We start from the raw sequence: 23,553 nt of genomic DNA on the forward strand, positions 1-23,553 counted from the left end.
TAATGTGCTGTGTGTCTTGTTCTGTAGTTGAACCGGACTGAACTGGATCCTCTTAAGAAACAGCTGGATGATCGCTGGAGGAGCATTCACAAGCTGCTGCAGACATCTTCAGCACCCGAGCAGGATGACGCTGCAGGACTCAGGAAGTGAGTGGCCACATTTTCGCCTCAGACACTATACCCATGTGATGTATATTTCCCACACAAGATGGTGGATATGGCCAGTTCCAGTCTGATTTTTGGGGTAGAGGCCAGTGTTGGGGAAGCTACTTTGAAACTGTAGCTTCCAAAGCTACAAGCTACTCATAACTTAACAATCAAGCTTCTCTTTAAAAAAAAAGTAGTTAGCTACACTACAAGTTATTAGCAAAAAGCAGCCAACTACATTGAAGCTATTAAAAGAAGAAAATATTTTTAGATACATAATAATTAGATGATTGTATTTAATTCTACAAGTGAGTGAGTCTGAGTGCTGCCAACTGCATATGTTGTTTTTGAAATGTGTCAGAGTGAAATTCATGATGCAACACAAGTGCCTATTGCATTCTCAGTGGGCTCATCAATCAGGCATAAACATAAACCTATACATTTGCGTTGCCAGTTCCATAGAGTACTTGCATAGATTATGTATCTGCTTAAGTCTTTCATTAATACATTCTCATCACTTTCTCATCCATTTGACTAACATGGTACTGCTCTAAAAATATGCTACATACTGTATTATGAAATCAAACCTGATTGTCTTTGTCTCCTCCTCACATTGTCTTAGGCAATTATTGGCCCCCTTTCACTGCATCTCTTGTGATCGCCCAGTGGATATGACACCAGGACAGTATGTATATCTTTGCAAGGACAACAGTAAATACTTTGAGGCTGCACTCAAATTTTTGTTTCAAGTCAGATGAAGAGAATTATTTTTTTGGAGTGTAAAAACTACATTCACATCTCTGACACTATGAATGATTGCAGGCACTTGGTTACTCTACCCTCTGCCCCAGGACTGCCCAATCACAAGTCCAACAGGCCCTACAATGTCTACGAGCTGGAACAGGTGCGACAGCACTGCAGAAGGTAAGACAGGTCACAGTGAGGTCATAACCTCCACTCTCAGCACATCCTCACATCTGATGCAGTGGTTGTCCAGAAGGGGGAGTCATATCCCAAATTTACATAACTATATGTAAATTTGGGATATGGTTACCTTGACATGAACTTTATTGTTTTATATGTTCAGAAATGTTCTTTAATATGGGTCAGTAAATACTCGGAACAAACAAACAGTGGTCCTAAAAGGTATTTGGACATTAGATGATTAGATTAGAATTGCATTAGATACCAAAATATCAAAGCAAGTGGCATTTATTTGAAAGACATATAGCACAAGCATACATTTCATGTAAAACATTTATGAAAATGTTTGTTTGGTTTTTAAATGTTACAACAGTAGATATACTGTCTTTGTCTATCACTCAACCAACCAGGCTTACAACCTTCTAATCCTTCTTGAAACTGCCCAAATCTTCAAACTGCATTATGCCTCAATTAACTTCAAACCTCAAGTGATTTGAAACTGTCAGACAAGGTTTTGTGTAGCTTGCTTTCAGTTTTTTTTTTTTTTGGTTTTTACGACAAACTTAAAGTTTTATAATGCAATGACAATCAGACATGTTCAAGTGTGGCATTATTGTCCAAATAGGTTTTGGGTCTACTGTAAAATACAGTGGAAACCAAATGATATACTGATCACATGATCAATTACTTAAAGGTATAGTTTACCCAAAAATGAACATTTTCTCATCATTTACTCACCCTCATGTCATCCCAGATGTTTATGACTTTCGTCTTCATAACACAAACTGATATTTTTAGATGAATATTTCAGCTCTGTAGGTCCAGACAATGCAAGTCAACTGGGTACAAAACTTTGAAGCTCAAAAAAAGCACATCAAGTCTGCATAAAAGTAATCCATAAGACTCCAGTGGTTTAATCCATGTCTTCAGGAGTGATTTGATAGGTGTGGGTGAGTAATATTCTCTCTGTAACGTTCTGTAATGATGGTGCTGGCAATGACAAACACGATGACGATGTAGTGTAAAGAACCCAAATGCAAATTTATGTGTAAATCCATAAACCCTAACTACAATCATAAATAAAACATGAACATGAAATTGACGTGACAATAACTTGGCTTGACATAAGCGTGAACGAACGAACAAACAAACAAACAAACGAACAACCGACACCGACCGACCGACCGACCGACCGACCGACCGACCGACCGACCGACCGACCGACCGACCGATAAGTTACATACAAATATCAATACCTGACAATGGACAAAGAAAAACACGAGGCTTAAATATTAGACATGGGAGAACACATGACAAAGATAACCAATAAACACTAAGATCTCTAAACAAGATAACAAGACAATCAACCAATGAAAACAAGACACATGAACATGGAGGGAAAACATGAAATCACATGACAAGGGAACCACATGACATGAAACAGGAACTAGAATTTCAAAATAAAAGTCTTGAAAAACATGAACCAACAAATCTCCATAAATCTCCACTTTCAAACAGCCATCCTAAGCACACTTCTCTCCTAAGAGTTTTTCTTCTTTTGATTTTGCCAATTCGCTTTCTTCATGCATATCGCCACCTACTGGAAAGGAAGGCGAATTCATAGTAAAAAAGACTTAAATATTTATCAGTTTCTCATCCACACCTATCATATAGCTTCTGAATACATTTATTCAACCACTGGAGTAGTGTGGATTACTTTTATGCTGTATTTATATGCTTTTTTGGAGCTTCATAGTTCTGGTCACCATTCACTTGCATTGTATGGACCAACAGAGCTGAAATATTCTTCTAAAAATCTTTGTTTGTGTTCAGCAGAAGAAAGAAAGTCATACACTGTCATTTTGGGTGAACTTTTCCTTAAATAAGTTGTTCATTGTGAACTCCAGCTGTTTATTTGTCTCAGCCTGACACCAGGCAGTAACCAGGATAACTTCAGGATGACTTGTGTTAAGAGGGGCATGAGACAGGATCAGCACAGTTACGCTTTAATGCACAGACAAATAGAGCAAGAGAAAAGTCAGTTTCCTACATCAAGGACCCCAGAGCATCCTTACAGCAAGACTCTGCCAGAACTTGTGTGGCCCCGTCCCCGGCCCACCATGAGCCCACTAAAGAAGAGCAGCCGGAAACCCAGCAAACAGTGAGTCAGACTCCCGCCACAGCTGGCGGCCTGGGAAACACTGAAAAAGAGCCTTATGGGGGAGAGATTTCTTAGTGGACACCAGTTGTCTTGAGAATTACAAACTAACAAAAGAAAAGGGAATCATAAGGAATTTCATTCTGATTCCACTTAACGATTACCAAACAAAAACAACACTAACTCATGAGTTGTGTGCCTTTTTGACTGATTCATTAAAAAGAACCTGCACATAAGAGTCATTCATCCATGAACAGTATGTTTGTTTTTGCGTGAGGATAACACAACAGAAAAATGGTTTTGTAATACCGCTATGCACGGGATAGCACAATAAGGCTTAAAACTTTATTGTTGACTGTCATGCAGCACACAGATACGTTAATTATTACCAGAATGTTGTGTTACGTATCATTGTGCAGTGAGCGGATTCCAGAAATGGCCGATTACAGTTATCTGGCCCGTAGCTGTGGGGGCAGTCATACCCTCACCTACCCCCATCGCCGCTACACCCGCCTCCAACACATCACCCACCTGATCCAGTCTGAAGAGGAGAGCCAGCCTGTGACCTCTGGACCACCCATACAGGTCTGACATGTGATGCTGGGGCACAAATAACAGAATCATTTGAAATGTTCATATTGCCAGAACAATGAGTAGCTTAAAGGGGTACTGAGTGTCTTCTCTGTTTCTTCAGGCAGACTTGGTGGACATCTTGGGTATGGATGGACAGGTCTACAAGGGCCGTATGAGCAGCAGAGCAGTCAGGACCACAGAGTCCAGACTACCCACCATCTCTCCAAGAGAAGGCAAGATCTCAGATCACTGTCATACATCTAAACAGCATGCACTCTTAAACAAGCTGCTAGCAATTGCATTCAATCCCCCTCTCTTTCTAATCAATTGCAAAGCCACCTTTCTTGCAATAACATCTTTAGAAGAATAGTTCACCCAAAAATGAAAATTCTGTGATTATTTACTCACACTCATAGTGCTCTGAATTCATATGCTGTTAAATCTTAAGAGGAACACGAAAGGAGAATTATAATTTTTTTCATGTTGCTCTTTTCCATACAATAGTTCATAGAGACTACAGCTGTCAGGCTCCAAAATAGTAAAAAATTTACCATAAAAGAAGTCCAAATCACTTGTGCACTATTCTCTAAGTGTTCTGAAGATATAAATGTCACGGTTTGTAGAAGGGATGTGGACCCAATTGCAGCGTTCAAAACCAAAATACTTAATTAAATAAACAAACAAACACAAAATCACATGAGGGGAAAACAACAAAAACTACCCCATAGGGGAAAATAAGGAATCCAGGCTGGGGCAGAGGGAAAAGGGGGAACAGGACCAACCGGACCGCACAGGAAACTGGAAGGTGAACAGGATGGCAGCCACATTAGAAAACATAAAGGACTGACTAGATAACTAGATACAAGGCTAGAGAACAAGACAAGACAGGGAACAGGATACAAGGCAAGAGAATAAGAAAACAATACGAACTGGCATTGGACAGCAAACACAAGGAGACTAAAATAGGGAGAGAAATCAAGAGGGTTCATTCAGGGCAGGTGTTAACAATGAAACAATAACAAGCAAACAAGGAGGCAGGGTGTGACGTAAGACTGAGAAGCATGCGGTGCTCTAGAAATAATAACAAAGCCTCACAAGCAGGCAAAACATCCGATTGGCATGAGTGCACATCGCACAGACAATGTGGTGATATACACTCATGCCAATCGACAAACAAGATGAGAGCAGATACTTGTGTGAGAGTTCGGCCACACACACACCCGACACCTAATTGAAGTGACCGAACCTCTGCACAAACATGAAGACAGCTCACGACCGTTTTAAAGATGCATCTAAAGTCGCATTTGAAGATGCATCTAGTCGCATGTAAAGTTGCATTTGAAGATGTATCTAGTCGCATATAAAGTTGCATTTAAAGCTGCATCTAAAGGTGCACCAAAATACACATCTAAAGTCGCATTCAAAGATGCATCTAAAGTCGCATTTGAAGACACACATAAAGACACATCGAAAGTCGCATTTCTAGATGCATCTAAAGATGCATCTAAAGTCACATATAAAGTCGCATTTGAAGATGTATCTAGTCGCATATAAAGTTGCATTTAAAGCTGCATCTAAAGATGCACCAAAATACATCTAAATTCGCATTCAAAGATGCATCTAAAGTCACAATTGAAGTCACACCTAAAGACACATAGAAAGTCACATCTAAAGATGCATCTAAAGTTGCATTTGAAGATGCATCTAGTCGCATGTAAAGTTGCATTTAAAGCTGCATCTAAAGATGCACCAAAATACATCTAAATTCACATTCAAAGATGCATCTAAAGTCACATTTGAAGACATACCTAAAGACACATTGAAAGTCACATCTAAAGACAGATCTAAAGTCGCATTTCTAGACACATCTAAAGATGCATCTAAAGTCGCATTTGAAGATGCATCTAGTCGCATGTAAAGTTGCATTTAAAGTAGCATCTAAAGATGCACCAAAAGACACATCTAAAGTCGCATTCAAAGATGCATCTAAAGTCGCATTTGAAGACACACATAAAGACACATTGAAAGTTGCATCTAAAACCACATGTTAAGTCGCATCAAAAGTTTCACCAAAAGATGCATCTAAAGTCACACCTAAAGTCGCATTTGAAGATGCATCTAGTCGCATATAAAGTTGCCTTTAAAGCTGCATCTAAAGATGCACCAAAATACATCTAAATTCGCATTCAAAGATGCATCTAAAGTCACAATTGAAGTCACACCTAAAGACACATAGAAAGTCACATCTAAAGATGTATCTAAAGTTGCATTTGAAGATGCATCTAGTCGCATGTAAAGTTGCATTTGAAGATGCATCTAGTTGCATTTAAAGTAGCATCTAAAGATGCACCAAAAACACATCTAAATTTGCATTCAAAGATGCATCTAAAGTCACAATTGAAGTCACACCTAAAGACACATAGAAAGTCACATCTAAAGATGTATCTAAAGTTGCATTTGAAGATGCATCTAGTCGCATGTAAAGTCGCATTTGAAGATGCATCTAGTCGCATATAAAGTTGCCTTTAAAGCTGCATCTAAAGATGCACCAAAATACATCTAAATTCGCATTCAAAGATGCATCTAAAGTCACAATTGAAGTCACACCTAAAGACACATAGAATGTCACATCTAAAGATGTATCTAAAGTTGCATTTGAAGATGCATCTAGTCGCATGTAAAGTTGCATTTGAAGATGCATCTAGTTGCATTTAAAGTAGCATCTAAAGATGCACCAAAAACACATCTAAATTTGCATTCAAAGATGCATCTAAAGTCACAATTGAAGACACACCTAAAGACACATCGAAAGTCACATCCAAAGATGAATCTAAAGTCACATTTCTAGACAAATCTAAAGATGCATCTAAAGTCGCATTTGAAGATGCATCTAGTCGCATGTAAAGTTGGGATTATAGTTGCATCTAAAGATGCACCAAAAGACACATCTAAATTCACATCCAAAGATGCATCTGAAGTCGCATTTGAAGATGCACCAAAAGGCACATCAAAGTCGCATTCAAAGCATCTTAAATCGCATTTCTAGACATATTTAAAGATGCATCTACAGTCACATTGATTCACATTTAAAGACACATCTTAAGATGTATCTAAAGGCACATCTAAACTCGCATCTAAAACCACATGTTAAGTCGCATCAAAAGTTTCACCAAAAGATGGATCTGAAGTCGCATTTCTTAACATATCTAAAGATGCATCTAAAGTTGCTTGTAAAGGAGACCTATTATGCCCCTTTTTACATGATGTAATATAACTGTCAGGTCTCACCTAAAGTCACATCTAAAGTCCCACACAAAGATGGATCTAAAGTCACATTTCTAGATGCATTTAAAGACCCATCTCAAGGCGCATCTAAAAATGCTTGTAAAGTCACACCTAAAGATATAGACATTTGAATTTGAATGAAGGTGAATGAGATTTTGTATGCTTCAACAGAGCTTACAGTGAATAACGACTTAAATCACACAAAGCTATCTAATGTCTTTAGAAGACTTATAGACTACTTTTATGGTACTTTTTATGGAGCTTGACAGACATGGTCACTGTGAAGTGTCGTTGAAAAGAACTACTCCTTTTGTGTTCCATGGACAAAATAACAAAATGCAAGTTTGGAACTACATGAGTGTGATAAACTGATGACAGCATTTACATTTCCGGGTGAACTATTTCTTGATGGTGGGGTTTTTATCTAGAAAATGTGGTAATTATTTGAATGATTTATTGGTCTAGGCCAATTTCACGACAACTGTGTCTTCATTAAGGCAAACTATTTTCATCTGAGAAAACTTTCTGCAAGCTGGGACTAAAGTCCTATGCTAATGACATATTTAATGTTGATTTTTTTTTTCATTACAAATATGATCTAGCATAAAATGATTTCTCATTTCAGTGCTTAGTGAATCAAAATATTACATATTCCCATAACTTGAACTGTCTTATGTTATTGATCTGTAATTCAATACGCTGAGAGATCTGGTTATTATCAAACTACAGTATAAGACAACATGTGAAAACAGTTGAATGAGTGATGCTTGTTTTGGAGGCTGTTCATTGAAGGTAGAAGCTGCTATTATGTCCATAACAATATCCAGACGGGGCCTCATGGCCCTGCTCACGAATCTGTTATGCAACACATCTGTACTGTTGGCCCACTCGCTGCTTGTCTTTAAACAAATGTCTGGAAGACTGGGTCTGGGATGCGGAGGGGTAAAGACTGGTCAGAAAGGGGGCAGAAGTGAGAAATATAGAGAAGATGTCAGTGAAAGCAAATGTGTAGTTTTGCATCCATGTTTTTATGTTGACATTGTTTTTTCAATGAATAAAGACTTACATTTCAGTCTGTTCTTCATACAAAGCTATCATATGGCTTCAGAAGACTTGTAAAAGCAAGTCTTATGGACTACGTTTATGGTGATTTAATCATGTTTTTTGTCTTTTTTGAGCTTGACAGACGTGGTCACTTTGAACTGTCGTTGAATGGAAAAGATCTACATTTTAGTTGAGGATTCAAGGTGAATTGGGTTGCTGAAGTTTAGGGCGGGCAGACATGCAATAGATGGACTTGGATGGGGGATATGGGACTTGTTTAATGTTCCTTGCTGGAATGAACTGAACATTTCTTTGTTACATAATTGCAGAGCTGCAATCAGGAACCATCTGGAAGTGAGAATAGACCTGGAGGAGAACTGGTCTTAGATTTTTGCCCTTTGTTGCATCATTTATTCAGAGAAACACAGCTGAAAGTCAATTGAATAAGGTTGGCATATGGCATATGTGTCATGCTTGACAGAGCAAATGTTTGGCAGCTTGTGCGTGTCATGTAGTAAAAAGGTGATTTATGAAATGATGTGCTCATTGTTTAAGGTCAAAAGTTGTCCTCTTCCTAATAGAGCGCAACAGTCAGGCTCTGGTTTCATTTTAATCTTGTACTATCCCATAGAAAAATATATTTTTAGCAAGAACGTATAAACCTTTAAAGACAGAACCATGAGATTACAATGATATATGCTTCTGTAGTAGTCAAATGTCTATGTGCTGTTAACATGATTTTAAAAAGGGTGTTAATTTGTGATTTTTGGCAAAGAACTACACTACCCATAATCCCGAAGAGAGCTTCACCAATCAGAGAAGTCACTGTTAGCACCTGGATTGCAACTGACGAAATCGAGTCTATCTTCCTACAATCTCCATTAACTTGTATATCAGCATATATCTGAATATTTTGCAATGAAATACTTATATATGTATTTTTATTAGGGCTGTTGATTTAACGTGTTAATTCAGTGTGATTAATTATACACAAAATATTCACACAATATATCATGTCCACGGAGCGTAATAAGGAATATTCATTCTTTCTGAGCAATTCAAGCTTGAAGTACCACCTGTTTTCTCCGGGGGGCTGTAAGCGAATCTCCAGCTGTATAGGCAATGAGCAGCTTTTACAGAGAACAAACCACACTTACAGACTTACAGAGATTTTATTCATAATTTAAATAGAACTATTTATAATTATTTAATCATTATATATTGAATTGAGGGGCTTTCTAAGCAAACATTTATGTATGCGATTAATTCGATTAATTAATTGGCAAACCATGTAATTAATTCGACTTAAACGTTAATCCATTGTCAGCCCTAAAGTTTTTATTTTTCTACTGTTTGATTTACGTAATTCATGGGATGAGTAGTTGATTCCATTATGAAGAATTTACTATAAGTACACATTCTTGTATCTTTGACTTTTTCTCCAATTTTCAAGTGTCATTTTTTTCCTGATGTTGCTGTAGCTCAACTGGTCGGACAGCTATCAAGGTTACGGTTCAATTCCAGAGAACAAATGCGCTGATAAAAAATATATAGCTCAAATGCACTGCAATTATTGCAACCATTTAATCATGTGGATTATATGAATTACAGATACCAGAAATTCAGTTTTCACCGGTTAAAATTCTAATTCTATTTATCAGCAATTAATTTACATAATGTTTGCACTAGTGAATAAGGAAAACTTGCTAAAAAAGCTTATTTCTTTATCTGTAATTAAAAATCTTAAAATACTTTTTTACTATTTATAATATCAAATAGTATTTTTACTAGTTGTAATTCAGTTGGTGATATCTGAAATGGCCATTTACACAAATGATGTTTTGGATTTACTTAAAATATATTGTATATGTAGCATTTTTGCATCATGCTTTTTAAATAAATTCAACTTATGGTAATTGTATGTCTGCATAACTGAACAACATTTGTTAGATATACAGAAATGTTTCAGTTCATTCAACTTTATTTACTTAATGCTGCACTCAGTAATTCTTCTTCATTAAAAATAAGTGTTACTCCTAAAGAAATTCATAGTAATTTTGAAACAAATGTATATAATCACAGTGACTCACATTAAATGGTAAATGGTCTGCACTTATATAGCACCTTTTTAACCTTAACGGTATTCAAAGCGCTTTACACTGTGACACATTCACCCATTCACACACACATTCATACACCAATGGCGGTAGAGCTGCCATATAAGGTGCTAGCCTGCCTTTGGGAGCAACTTGGGGTTCAGTGTCGTGTGGGCCGGGATTCGAACCACCATTCCTGTGATTAGTGGCCAACCTGCTCCACCAACCCGAGCCACAGCCACCCCCAATCTTATACATTAAAATAAAGACTCCAGTCATATCAGGAATCTTATAAAAGCTGTTTTATTCACATGGAGAGGGTCCACACATGGGATCGGCCATGTTAGGATCACATGACCAGCTGAATAATCCTCGATTAATCTCAATAACCGTCCTGTTATTGGACACTTTCACTCATTTGATTAAAGTAATCATGACTGACTGTGAATACTACATTTCTACAATGACATCTGAAACTGAAAACTATTGATTTTCAATAATGCAGCATCCAAACCACTAGGTGTCAGTGTAAGTCCAAGTTACTGAATTCACCTTTAAAAAGGTATTTCATAGAAAAAAGATTTCACAAATAATAGCACGTTGTTTGAAATTAACTTTAATAATATAGTTTTTTTTACATAATTTAATTTGCTCAAAATAAATAATATCTGATTCTTTAGGATTCCGTAAAGAATTGCAGATAAAGCTGCACTTCAGCTGTGAGCATTCACATGTGCAAAACAAATCTACGTGGATTGAACAGGATCCAAATTTACCAACAGGAAAACTAATCGCTTTTATTGTGACTACACAAAACAACTAATTACAGTAACACAAAATCAATTATCCCAAAAAGAGCTTTAATCTTTATAAATTCTTAAAAACAACTAATTATATGCCCCAATAAGTACCTGTTGACCAAGCAAATGTGCTTAAATTATTCAAGCACAATGGCTTATGGGTATTCCCCACAACCTCAGTTCTGTATTGATCGTTTGAGTTAGCAGTATATAAAAATAATTTTATGGATTAGTAAGCCAAAGAAGTTCAAGGAACAATTATTCTTTTACTTTATGTATCACTCTGGCACCTTATAATTAAAATGTTGTGTTGTACACATTAATGCAAATTAAGTAAAGCTATAAATGTTATAAATATTAAAATTTTTGAATAGAAGCTAGTTATTTTCTAATGTTATGATTGTTGAGCCAATAAATGTTTTTTTTCAAGTACTTGAATGGTATAAAATGGAAACAAGGCCAATGAAACAGTATGTATTCAGTGTTGCGTTCTATTACCCTCATGTTTGACATTTGGATTGTTGCTGTTGCTGCAGGTAACTGCAAGAGCAAAGACAAGGTCAACTGCCTGCCGTCCCAGAGGTCCAGTGTAGTGGATGCCGGCCGTGGAAGTCCTGCACGGCCACAGAGTGCCAAAACTCAGTGCGGCCACTCAGGTGGGTTATGAAAAGCCCATGAATGCTGCAAGCTGATCATAAATACAGTGACTGCAGGTTAACACTTAGATTGTTGGGAACACATAGGTGCTGCTCTTGACCTTTGTGTCTAAGTTGGGGTTTTTAATGCTCCCACAGGGCTCAAGGTTCGTATGTTGGACTATTAGCTGATATTATCCCTGAACTGAACTTAAATAGACAGAGGTCAAAATAGTGAAACGTAAGCAACGAAATTCTATTTTAACGTTCCAGATGGCTCTGAAGTTACACTAATGTTTATAAATTATACTGTACTTCTACTTTTTTACTAGTCGCTCTTAGTGCCTGAAACATGCCTTGCATTTACTTGTAAGTTTTACTACCCCCAATTGTACCTGATGCAGTTGTGGTTGTAAGTCAATGGTCTGTCACCTTTAACCTTTCCCTATGTACTCCAACAGCTTCCAGTAGCTCAGTGCGAGAGCGGCCCACGTCCTCCATGGACAATCTGTCCCAGGGCATCACGCTCCAGTCTTCATTCCATGACACCACCACCGAGCCCAAACAGGGACTGGAGCTCAACAAAGACCTCAGCCAATCAGAGGATGAGCCGGTGACATCACTGTAGAGCTCGTCCAATAGGAGCTGCTCCATTGTTTACAGCAGTGGGTGACATGAGCTATGTTTGTGTACAGAGGGGATAGTGAACATGTGGCTGTGAAGAAACTACTTACAAGATTCAATAAATATTTGTATGCATATGTGTCAGTCATATTAAAAATGCAGTGTTTGTCTTAATAGTAACGTACACTAGCAGTCAAATGTTTGGACACAAATACTGAACTTGGTTTTGAACATTTTCTAAGTCAGTTACTTAAAAGCTGTTGCAGCCGTTTGCAGTGTGTGACAGGCAAACTGTGCACTCAAGCTCATAAAATTGTCATTTTATTTTCATGTGCGTTGTTCTTCTGTGTATGGAAAATGGATTCTGGTTAACATTCCTGAGGGTGTTTAAACATATTTTTGTGCTATCAAACGACTCTTTCTGAAGAATCAGTGAGAGGATTTTGTACATGCTTTATGTCTGTTTGACAGCATATCTACCTCTTAAAATGTGCAGCTACTGCTAATAAATCTGCAATCTTATCAGTCAGTTTTACTATTTTAATCCAAGCATTTTATAATGATAACATGTCCTACTGTTGCACCTCTTTTGCTATCAATTGTTAGATCAACTCAACCTAAGTTTTATGGACAGTATCTGTGATATGCTGTGAGTTACTGCAGAAAATAATTTTGAGCAAAAATCATGTTTACGTTAATGGGGCCAATTCGTAAAAGTTAAAATACTCAGTTTGCCACAAGATGTAAACAATATGTGCATTAACATGATTTTAGCGTGATAAAATCACTTACTAACCTTTTCAGTGTACAGTTATAGCCAAATGTGCTACTTAGTTGCAATCACAACGTAACGCCATAAACCCCAAAATGACTGTAAAAATGATGATTTAAACAACTTAACAGCTCAAATAATACAAGAGTTTTATCAGAAGAATTAATGTAAGACCATTTATAAAATTATAAGCTTCACATTTCTGTCTTTAAACCCTCCAAAAATGTGATCTTCCATTGTTATTGTTTTTATTTTTTAAGAAAAGGAGGGATGAGAAAAAATATTTTTTGTATGTTTTTGTGGTAATCAACATCATGGCACAAATGCTGTTGATTGAACCTAAATGTTATTGAACCCAGAGTATTCCTTTAGTAGTTGGCCTCCATGTGTTCTGCACCGTGAAATACACTGTAGCAAGATGAGCAGGTGTTTCATGTAGCTGTTATTATATTGTGTACACAATATGCAGTATTTTACTAGAAAGCAGTATTGACCAATTAGCATCCAACATCCAGATGAAAGCCATGCTGATAATCAGTATAACAGCACTCTTGATGCTTAAATATAGTCACAACGCAAAATTCTGATTAGATGACCCACGCTCAAAATTATAAAATGCTAATAAACAAACACCAATGACCTCACATTTGCTTGACAACCGTAAAGGGCCAACAGTTAGACTTATGAACTATAGGCTATTTCTTGGCATTAGAATAGTTTATTGCGATTGTTAATGTTAAAACATTTTTGAACATTGGTTTCTTTTATCATATTGCTGGTTTATTAAAGCAACAAGTTATACATTACAGTGATTTTACTATGTGTTGTGCCTAGCAACCCATAGCCATGGTTAAATAACTGTAACACACAGTCTCTAATAGCTTGTTATTGCTTTTGTAAACACTTATTGAAAGCATAATAGAGTGCAACCTTCTGGTTCTGGAAGTAAAAATCACATCAATTTACTCTAAAAGGGATTTTATCATTATGATAACTTATACACCTTTAAAAACCAGACCTACTGGGTAGCTCAGCAAGTAAAGATGCTGACTACCACACCTGGAGTCTCAAGTTTGAATCCAGGATGTGCTGAGTGACTCCAGTCAGGCTTCCTAAGCAACCAATTGGCCTGGTTGCTAGGATGGGTGGAGACACGTTGGGTTAACCTCCTTGTGGTCGCTATAATGTGGTTCTCACTCTCGGTGGGGCGCGTGGCGAGTTGTGCGTGGATGTCGCGGAGAATAGCTTGAAGCCTCCACACGCGCTGTCTCTGCGGTAATGCGCTCAACAGGCCACATGATAAGATGCGCAGATTGATGGTCTCAGACGTGGAGGCAACTGAGATTTGTCCTCTGCCACCCGGACTGAGGTGAGTCACTATGCCACCATGAGGACTTAGAGCACATTGGGAATTGGGAGTGTGAAATTGGGGAGAAAAGGGGAGAAAAAGAAAAAAATACAGTTTATAATTTGTTGAGGGGGCCCCTGGACCTCTGGGCCCCTAGAATCATTACCACCTTTCACTCCACTAGCTATGATCCTGGCCAGAAGACATACAACAAAATGAAAAATATATTATTGCCAGTTATTGCCAGGCTATATGCTTCAACATCATATGCCTCACACGTCACTCTTCACACAGTCCACTGGAATGGACAGCAGCAATTGACTAATCAGACCACCAATGACAACAATCTTAACCTGAATGCACAAGGCAAATGTAGTGGCAGTCTACACCCCTTAATATTAGACACTGCGCTCTAATGTTAGAACTACACTGCCTGGCCTACACTGATAGCATGACTGAAGTAAGGAACTTCTGATTGGCTTACTCATTTTGGTAAACATGCTTACCTTGGCCATTTGTAGTGGACGTGATTCAATCTGATTGAACGTAAAGAGTTGAATGAAAGAATGGTAAACAATGGTTATACCTGAGGGTGGCCCCAAAGCGAATAAATGAATAAATGTCTGTCCTGCTCAACTGAGATGAAAGAGGATGAATTTGAATAAAAACAGTAGTTTATATTAACAATTATCCTGAAATATTTCAGTGACATTTTTCTTTTCAACCTTCTCTTAGGCAAGCACTGCTTATGTTACCCACCTCAGGCCAGGGTGGCTTGAGTGGATAATTTAAAGTTGTACAGTTAACTGTAGAAAGAAAGAGAAATATCACAAAACGATAAGTGGGTGCAAGCTCTGGCAGCGTTTAATTGAATCTCCTCATAATAGATTTTCTTCCAATTAAATTTAAAAGAAATAGTAACTTAATTTATCCAATGCCTAAGCACTCTTGACATTCATGGTAGTTTCAACATCACATGTCTGTGTTAAGCAAAAACACTCATTTACATAACATAAACCGTCCAAGTTCAATACACACATTTTCAATAGTCTTTTCAAGTTCCAGGTGTTTTTGTGCATTATTTCTGACTCATTAGTGTTTCAATACCATACAATATGATCTGTAATATTACATTGTCGTAATAGTGTGTAAAGAAATATACATATACTCAGTTCACACATTTTGCATTTTTTTTTGTGTAAATATTAATCACACTGGTTGTGTTTACATAACTGTTAGAATAAAGATTAATGCCATTTACACATTGAATTCCGTGTCACATTGACCACGCTTCAGACGCGGAGGCTGCCATCTTGGATCTAACTTATTACACTCACCGCCATGTTGGCTCTGCACCACTAACAGTAATTTCAGTTTAACTCTCATGTTTTCTCCGATCAGGCAAATTAACATCCCATCTTCTTTTACAACATTTTTAAACTACATTTCATTCATATCTTTTCAAAGATTGGAACGTTCAAACCCTTATCTTTGATTACTCATTTTTCTTGAATGCATGAATCCAACAATAGCTGAACATATACATTAAATAAATGTTTTTACACAGAGAAAGAACATCTTAACACATTCCCTGCACACTCTGACACATACCGTTTACTTTCTAATAATTAATTTACATTCTTAACCCATTTGCTCACCTGTAGAAAGAAAGAGAAATATCACAAAACGATAAGTGGGTGCAAGCTCTGGCAGCGTTTAATTGAATCTGGCCAGATCATGCAACACCTCTTATACGCCAGCGCAAAGCGCCCTCTACAGGAGGCCATAAGAATTTACACTAAAACCTCTTAATTCAACCCATACCTCTCTTAATACATCATAAATGTTTTAATTGAAGAACTGAACTTTGTTAGTTTGAAACGGTAATAAACAATACAAAATTAAATTAAAGGGGGGGGGGTATTTTCTTTTTTGGATATAATTTCCAGCCCACTACACTCTCCCCTACTTTATTTTGGATGACTCCTGGCATCTGTTATCTTTACACTATACTATTGCTACTTCTCTGTGTTTAATGGTAACAACAGCAAGGATGACTGGGCAGGTAATGATAGTAAGGAGCATTAACTGGTGGGATGTACTGTTGTGTAGACCACAGTGCCTTTGCTTCTGCTCTCCACGATGGCCTACCCAGAGCATCGTATGTGAACACTTTCCTTGGTCTTGCCACTATCTGAGTTCTCCTTACATTTCCCTCCCTCATCAACTCTGTTTCGCGGACAACTTCATTTTCTGCATTTCTGACTACTTCTCTTTCACTCCTGTCTCGCGACTCTTGTTCTGGATCGTCCCATTCAACATTCTCAACTCTTTCATTATCATTGTCTGAAGACTCCAACCTTGAATGTGGAATGGATCTTTGAGTGTTGAGATGCTCCTGATTCAATTCTTCAACCAGGTTCTCCCTGGGATCACTTTGTTCCGCAGGGTAGAATTCAACAGCCGTTGGACAAAGGCTAGAGATCTTTTGTGTTGTCTGAGGTACATGATCACTTTTATTTTGTTGAAATGTCACAAATTTGTAACAGGGGATGTTCTTGCGCAGGTTATACCGGTAAGTATGTTCCTCCTCATCTGAGGTATCTGACCCGGACTTATTCTCTTGCTGTCTTGTTGATTGTATCTTATGTCTGACACTCTTTTTCTGTTCTATTTCAGGATTTGGACATTCCAAAGGTAAGTCATTGACAGCAAGCAGGAGGTTGCGATGGAGCACACGCAAAGTCTTGCTACCTGTCTCAGGTTGTACTTTATACACTGGACCATCCCCGATGCGTTCCATGACACGATGTACATCTTTCTCCCAGTAAGCACGTAGTTTTCCTGGGCCACCTCTTTCTGAAAGGTTTCTGACCAATGGCACCTCTCACTGCTCTGTCATAGTATTTCTTACCCTTAGCTGAAGATCTTTGGCTGTTTTCTGTCGCAATCTGGTAAGCTTGTCTCATTCTGTTTTCCCATTTTTGTGCAAAAGATTGATGATTTGTACTCTCTGTCACGTTTTTCAGGTTGAACAACAAGTCAACAGGCAATTGAGGTGATCTGCCATACAAGAGGAAAAACGGAGAGTAACCTGTAGCTTCATGCCTTGTGCAATTGTAGGCATGCACAATATGAGGCAAGTAGTCTTTCCATTCATTTTTTTTTCCTCTTCCAGGGTTCTAAGCATCTGAAGAATTGTCCGATTTAGCCTCTCCACAGGGTTGCATTGGGGATGATAGGGGGTGGTCCTTGAGTGAGCTATTCCTGAGAGCTCTTGGAGTCTTTGAAACAAGTTATTCTCAAACTCTCTACCTTGGTCATGGTGGAGTTTTTCAGGATAAACAAATCGAGGAATAAAGTCTTGGAAGATCTTTTCTGCTGCTGTCTTACCAGAGTTATTCTTTGTGGGATATGCCTCTGCAAAACGGGTAAAATGATCTACCAGAATGAGGATGTATTCGTAACCACCTTTACTCGGTTCAAGGTGTAGATAGTCGACACTCACAAGCTCAAATGGAGCACTGGAGGTGATTGAACCCATAGGTGCTCGTTGTTGGATATGTGGATGCTTTTGTTTGATGCAGGCACACTTTGTTGTTACATACTCCTCAATCTCTTTCCTCATTGAGGGCCAATAGAAGCGTTCACAAGCAAGATGAAGCACCTTCTCTACTCCCACATGCCCCATGTCATCGTGCAACCTCTTAAGTACGATCATTTTGAACTTCTGGGGGAGAACTAACTGTTTGATCTGTCCTATTTTTCTGTACAAAATCCCATCCTCCAACTCCAGTTTAGTCCATTCGAAAAGAAGTCTCCTGGTTTCTCTTTTTAAGTTACTTTTCTCTCTCTCATTTGGTGTCCAGCCTTGTTCTTTGAACTTGATCACTTCACTTATTGCTGAATCATCTTGCTGAGCAGCTTTGATGTTTTCAGGTGTGATGGTGGAAACACAACTTGCTATTGATGTGACTTCTTCACTTGGAGTACTGAGCTGTAATGCCGCTACCCAAGGTACATCACTATCCGACACCGCTTTACTACCCTGCCAAATGGCAGATACAGTTTCTGGTGATAATGTCTCTGTGTGCTCTCCCAAGGACTCTTGCAGTTTCAGGGGATACCTTGACAGTGTATCTGCATCAGCATTGGCTTTTCCAGGTCTGTATCTTAGGTCAAAGTGAAAGTCAGCTAACTCACCCACCCAACGCTGCCCAACAGCATTCAACCTTGCAGTGCTGAGGACATAGGTAAGCGGGTTGTTATCTGTATAGACTGTAAATGTTGGAGCATAGTACAGATAGTCTCTAAATTTATCACAAATGGCCCATTTGAGTGCCAAGAATTCCAGTTTAACAGAATGTAGATAGTAATTTTTTTCAGCTGAGTTAAAGTGCGGGACCCATAGCCAATGACACGGAGTTTATTGCCTTGCCGCTGGTAAAGAACTGCTCCCAGACCATTATTTGAAGCATCAGTGTGCAATACAAATGGCAGGTCAAAATCTGGGTAGGCTAGGATTGGTGGGCTGGTCAACATGTCCACAAATTTGGAGACTACACTCTGATGTGCTGCAGTCCAGACAATTGAGGTTCTGGAGTGAAGCTGCCCCATTTCATGTTTCCTCGTTCTAACTCGCCTATTGTGAACCTGGGATTCTTGAATACCTTCACTTTGTTCAGATGGACGTTGGAGTAGCTCAAAGAGAGGCTTTGCCAGTCTAGAAAAGTCTTGGATAAAGGACCTGTAATAACTAAGGAATCCAAGCAGCGTCCGCACTTCTCCAACTGTGCGAGGTTCCTTGTTCTTCAGGGCCCTGACAGCTTCCAAGTCTGCTGGGTCAATTTGAATTCCTTCTCCTGACACCAAACGGCCAATGTATCGTACTTGTTTTTTAAAAAACTCACATTTCTTTGGACGGAGCTTGATTCCATGTTCTCTCATTTGATTGAACACCTTTCTGAGATGTTCAACATGGTAACTAAAGGTCTTTGAGTAGCATAATACATCGTCCAAATAAGGAGCACAGCACTCATCTCTAATACTCTCCAGCACTCCTTCCATGCATCTCTGGAATGCAGCTGGTGCATTTGTTAAACCCAAAGGGATATGCACCCATTCGTATAACACCCATGGAGTGCTGAATGCAGTAACATGTCTAGATTCCTGACTCACAAATCCCTGGTGGTAAGCACTGCCTTGATCTAAAATGGAGAACCAGGAATTTCCACCCAGGCTATCCAGCAGATCTTGAATTCTGGGTAGAGGATGTCGATCAGGAATAGTCTTGCGTGTTAAGGTCTCGAAAATCAACACACAAGCGCAAACTTTTGTCTTTCTTCCTTACACATACCACTGGTGATGAGTATGAAGATGAAGATTTCTTGATCCAACCCCTGTGTAAAAGGTTCTGCACATAGTCTTTGACTTCCTTAAAAAGGAGTTTCGGAATGGCATTATAACACTTCTGAACTGGTGTGTTATCTGAAAGACTTATTTTTAACTGTAAACCAGGTATACATCCAATATCACCCTCATCTCGAGCAAATACATCCGACTCCTCGAACAACATTTTTCTCACAACTTCCTGCTCATGTTTATTGAGGTGTCCCAGATCAACAGGTGGGTGCCATTTATCTTCAGCCTTACACTCATGATAGTTTTCTACTTTACAATCATCATCTGCCGTGAGCTGGGATGAACACAAAAGTGCACTACGGACCTGCTTCTCTGAATCCTGGTCATGAGATGGCATGTACACTGGTCTTGTTTCTCTGATTGGTTCGATGTTACCCAACATCATTCTCTGAGGTAGGTAAATGCTGTGACTTGTGGAATTCTGAATGGGAATTTTCACGGTCTTTGAGGCACCAGGAGGCACATTCACAACAGCAGGAAATAACTCCAAACCTTCTGGGATGGAACTTTCTGGAGCTGGTTCAAACATCATAGTTCCACCATCGTGCCAACCTTTTACTCGACATCTCACCTCGAAGACTTGACCACAGTGGATGGTGACTCCTACCTTTCCAGTCTTTACTTGACAGCCTGCATTACAGTCTAAATGGTAGTTTGAATTCACAGCAGACACCAAGGTTTCAGCTGAGTCTCTCTGCAACTTCAAGGCCTCAGAAAGCAGATCAATTAAACTGTTGTTATTTGTAAAGTCACAATTCTCTCTTATGATCTCCTCAATCACATTGAACCCCAGCAGGGGACAGTCCATGCACTTTTGACTCACCAACAGGGGTACCTGGATGGCAATTCTCCCATGTTTGCTACTTGATATTTCTAATAGTACTTCAACCCATCCATCAAAGGGTATAACTGTCCCATTAGCGGCAATGACATTAAGCTGGCCATTTGCTAGTAAGGATTTCAATGGTTGAATTTCAACTCTTGGTAAGTTTTGTTTCAGCCACATTCTTCCAACAATGCTGACCTGAGCCCCACTGTCTAAGAGCATTTGAGCTTGAACACCATTTAATTGGCAAGTTATCATGCAAAGGCTGCCAATCAATTGTGCAACCCGTTTCTCTCCATTCATGTGTTCTTTAGCATTAACTCTTTTTGGTGGGATCTTGGTTACAGATGTCTCACCTTGGAATGCACTGAAAGAAGATTGGGACCCAAGATCTTCAGCGGTCACTGGTGGTCCCTCCCCAGTGACCTCCTCTCTTTTAACGCTTGACTTTTCAGTAGACAGCCCACGGCCCGGTGTCCTGCTTGACCACATAGAAAACAGTGAGTACAAGTGTCAGTGTTTTGCCGTATACATAGTTTACACTTTCCCTTTGTTTCTGATTTTGTCTGGTTTTCTGCACTTGCTGCAGCAACTTTAGTTTGCTGTGGGCCACTAGTGCCAATGGACCTCACAACTTTCTCAAGATTCTTGGTCAAAGCAAATACTTGCACAGAGAGTTCTTGGATAGCATCACGATTGGCTTTGACTTCATATTGACTCTGGGGAAAACACTGCCCATTTACATCACCCTGCTGTGTTACACTAGCAGTTGAGACTTTGGGTTTGTATGTGTGCCCGATTCGTTTTTGTCTTTCAGTCTCCTCACTAACAGACTGTGTAATCATTTCTAGAATCTGATCATCAGACCTAGTCTGTGTTGTTATTACTGATTTAATGTCTCTCCGAACATATGTGTACTTTTCATTTAGACCCTGATACAGTGAATGGAGGAAAACACCTTGGACCAGTTTGCGGTCATACTGAAACTCAGACTCAGTTTGTTGTGAAGCAAACAACACTCGCTGCTTAAGACCCATTAACCTGTACACAAACTGCTGGGGAGTTTCTCTGTCTTGTTGCTTTGCATTACTCAACTCCTGAAATAATTCAGTACTGCTTTTGTCCCTAAGGTGAGCTCTTAGGAACCGTTTCAACTCAACTACTTTAAGGCTGTCTTTAGTAATGAGCATCTCTTTAAAGGTACCAGGTTTTATAACCTTTAACACTGTTCGAATGATTTCTGATTCTGTGAAATTTTCAGCAATACCTTCATCAATTTGTTTGCAAATGCTATTGTAACTCAAGTCAGAATTTGAATCAGCAATTTGTCCACCATAAATTTTAAACTCTCTACGTGGCAAATATGATGCAACATCTGATAATTTGATCAAACCAGTCACTTGTTCAGGCACTCTCGGCGATCCAACAGTTAATTCAGGTCTTGAAGAGGTTGCCCAACCTGACGTTGGTTCTACCTGTACCTCTGCAGCTACTGATGCTGACTGTGATATCTGTTCCACAGTCTCTGTGCTCTCTTCTTCACAGGTGGTGAAGCCTTGTCCTGTGTCAGTCAAATCATCAATGAGGGCACGGAGGTTAAGCAAGTGGGCCATCCCTTGGTCCTCCAGACTCTGCAGTTGTTCCCCTCTCAAGAAGTCAACAATGAAGTCATAAAGTTCCACTTCTGCAGCATCCACGCTTGGGAGCAACTCACCTTCCCCTTCGTGGCAACACTCTGCTATTTTGTAGAGCACCTTGCAGTTTGATGAGCTGACCAACAGGTGGAGTTGCTTCTCAATGGCCCACCGTATTTCTCGAAGAATAGTCATGACTGGAATGCTGAAGTCAGTTGTTCGAATTGCTGGTCTAGTCTTACTGACGTATTCACCGTGATTCTTCACTGATTAGCACCTGACCACCAAGAGGCGCTAATCCCGGACGAGCCCCCAAGTTGTTACCCACCTCAGGCCAGGGTGGCTTGAGTGGATAATTTAAAGTTGTATAGTTAACTGTAGAAAGAAAGAGAAATATCACAAAACGATAAGTGGGTGCAAGCTCTGGCAGCGTTTAATTGAATCTCCTCATAATAGATTTTCTTCCAATTAAATTTAAAAGAAATAGTAACTTAATTTATCCAATGCCTAAGCACTCTTGACATTCATGGTAGTTTCAACATCACATGTCTGTGTTAAGCAAAAACACTCATTTACATAACATAAACCGTCCAAGTTCAATACACACATTTTCAATAGTCTTTTCAAGTTCCAGGTGTTTTTGTGCATTATTTCTGACTCATTAGTGTTTCAATACCATACAATATGATCTGTAATATTACACTGTCGTAATAGTGTGTAAAGAAATATACATATACTCAGTTCACACATTTTGCATTTTTTTTGTAAATATTAATAACAATGGTTGTGTTTACATAACTGTTAGAATACCGTGTCACATTGACCACGCTTCAGACACGGAGGCTGCCAGCTTGGACCTAACTTATTACACTCACCGCCATGTTGGCTCTGCACCACTAACAGTAATTTCAGTTTAACTCTCACGTTTTCTCCGATCAGGCAAATTAATATCCCATCTTCTTTTACAACATTTTTAAACTACATTTCATTCATATCGTTTCAAAGATTGGAACGTTCAAACCCTTATCTTTGATTACTCATTTTTCTTGAATGCATGAATCCAACAATAGCTGAACATATACATTAAATAAATGTTTTTACACAGAGAAAGAACATCTTAACACATTCCCTGCACACTCTGACACATAACGTTTACTTTCTAATAATTAATTTACATTCTTAATTATATTCTTTTTTGGATATAATTTCCAGCCCACTACACTTACCTTGCTTGTATGGACATCCCTTGTTGAATATGGTTCTGTTG

This window comes from Xyrauchen texanus, chromosome 12 (genome assembly GCF_025860055.1).
Source record: "Xyrauchen texanus isolate HMW12.3.18 chromosome 12, RBS_HiC_50CHRs, whole genome shotgun sequence".
NCBI classification, from domain to species: Eukaryota; Metazoa; Chordata; class Actinopteri; order Cypriniformes; family Catostomidae; genus Xyrauchen; species Xyrauchen texanus.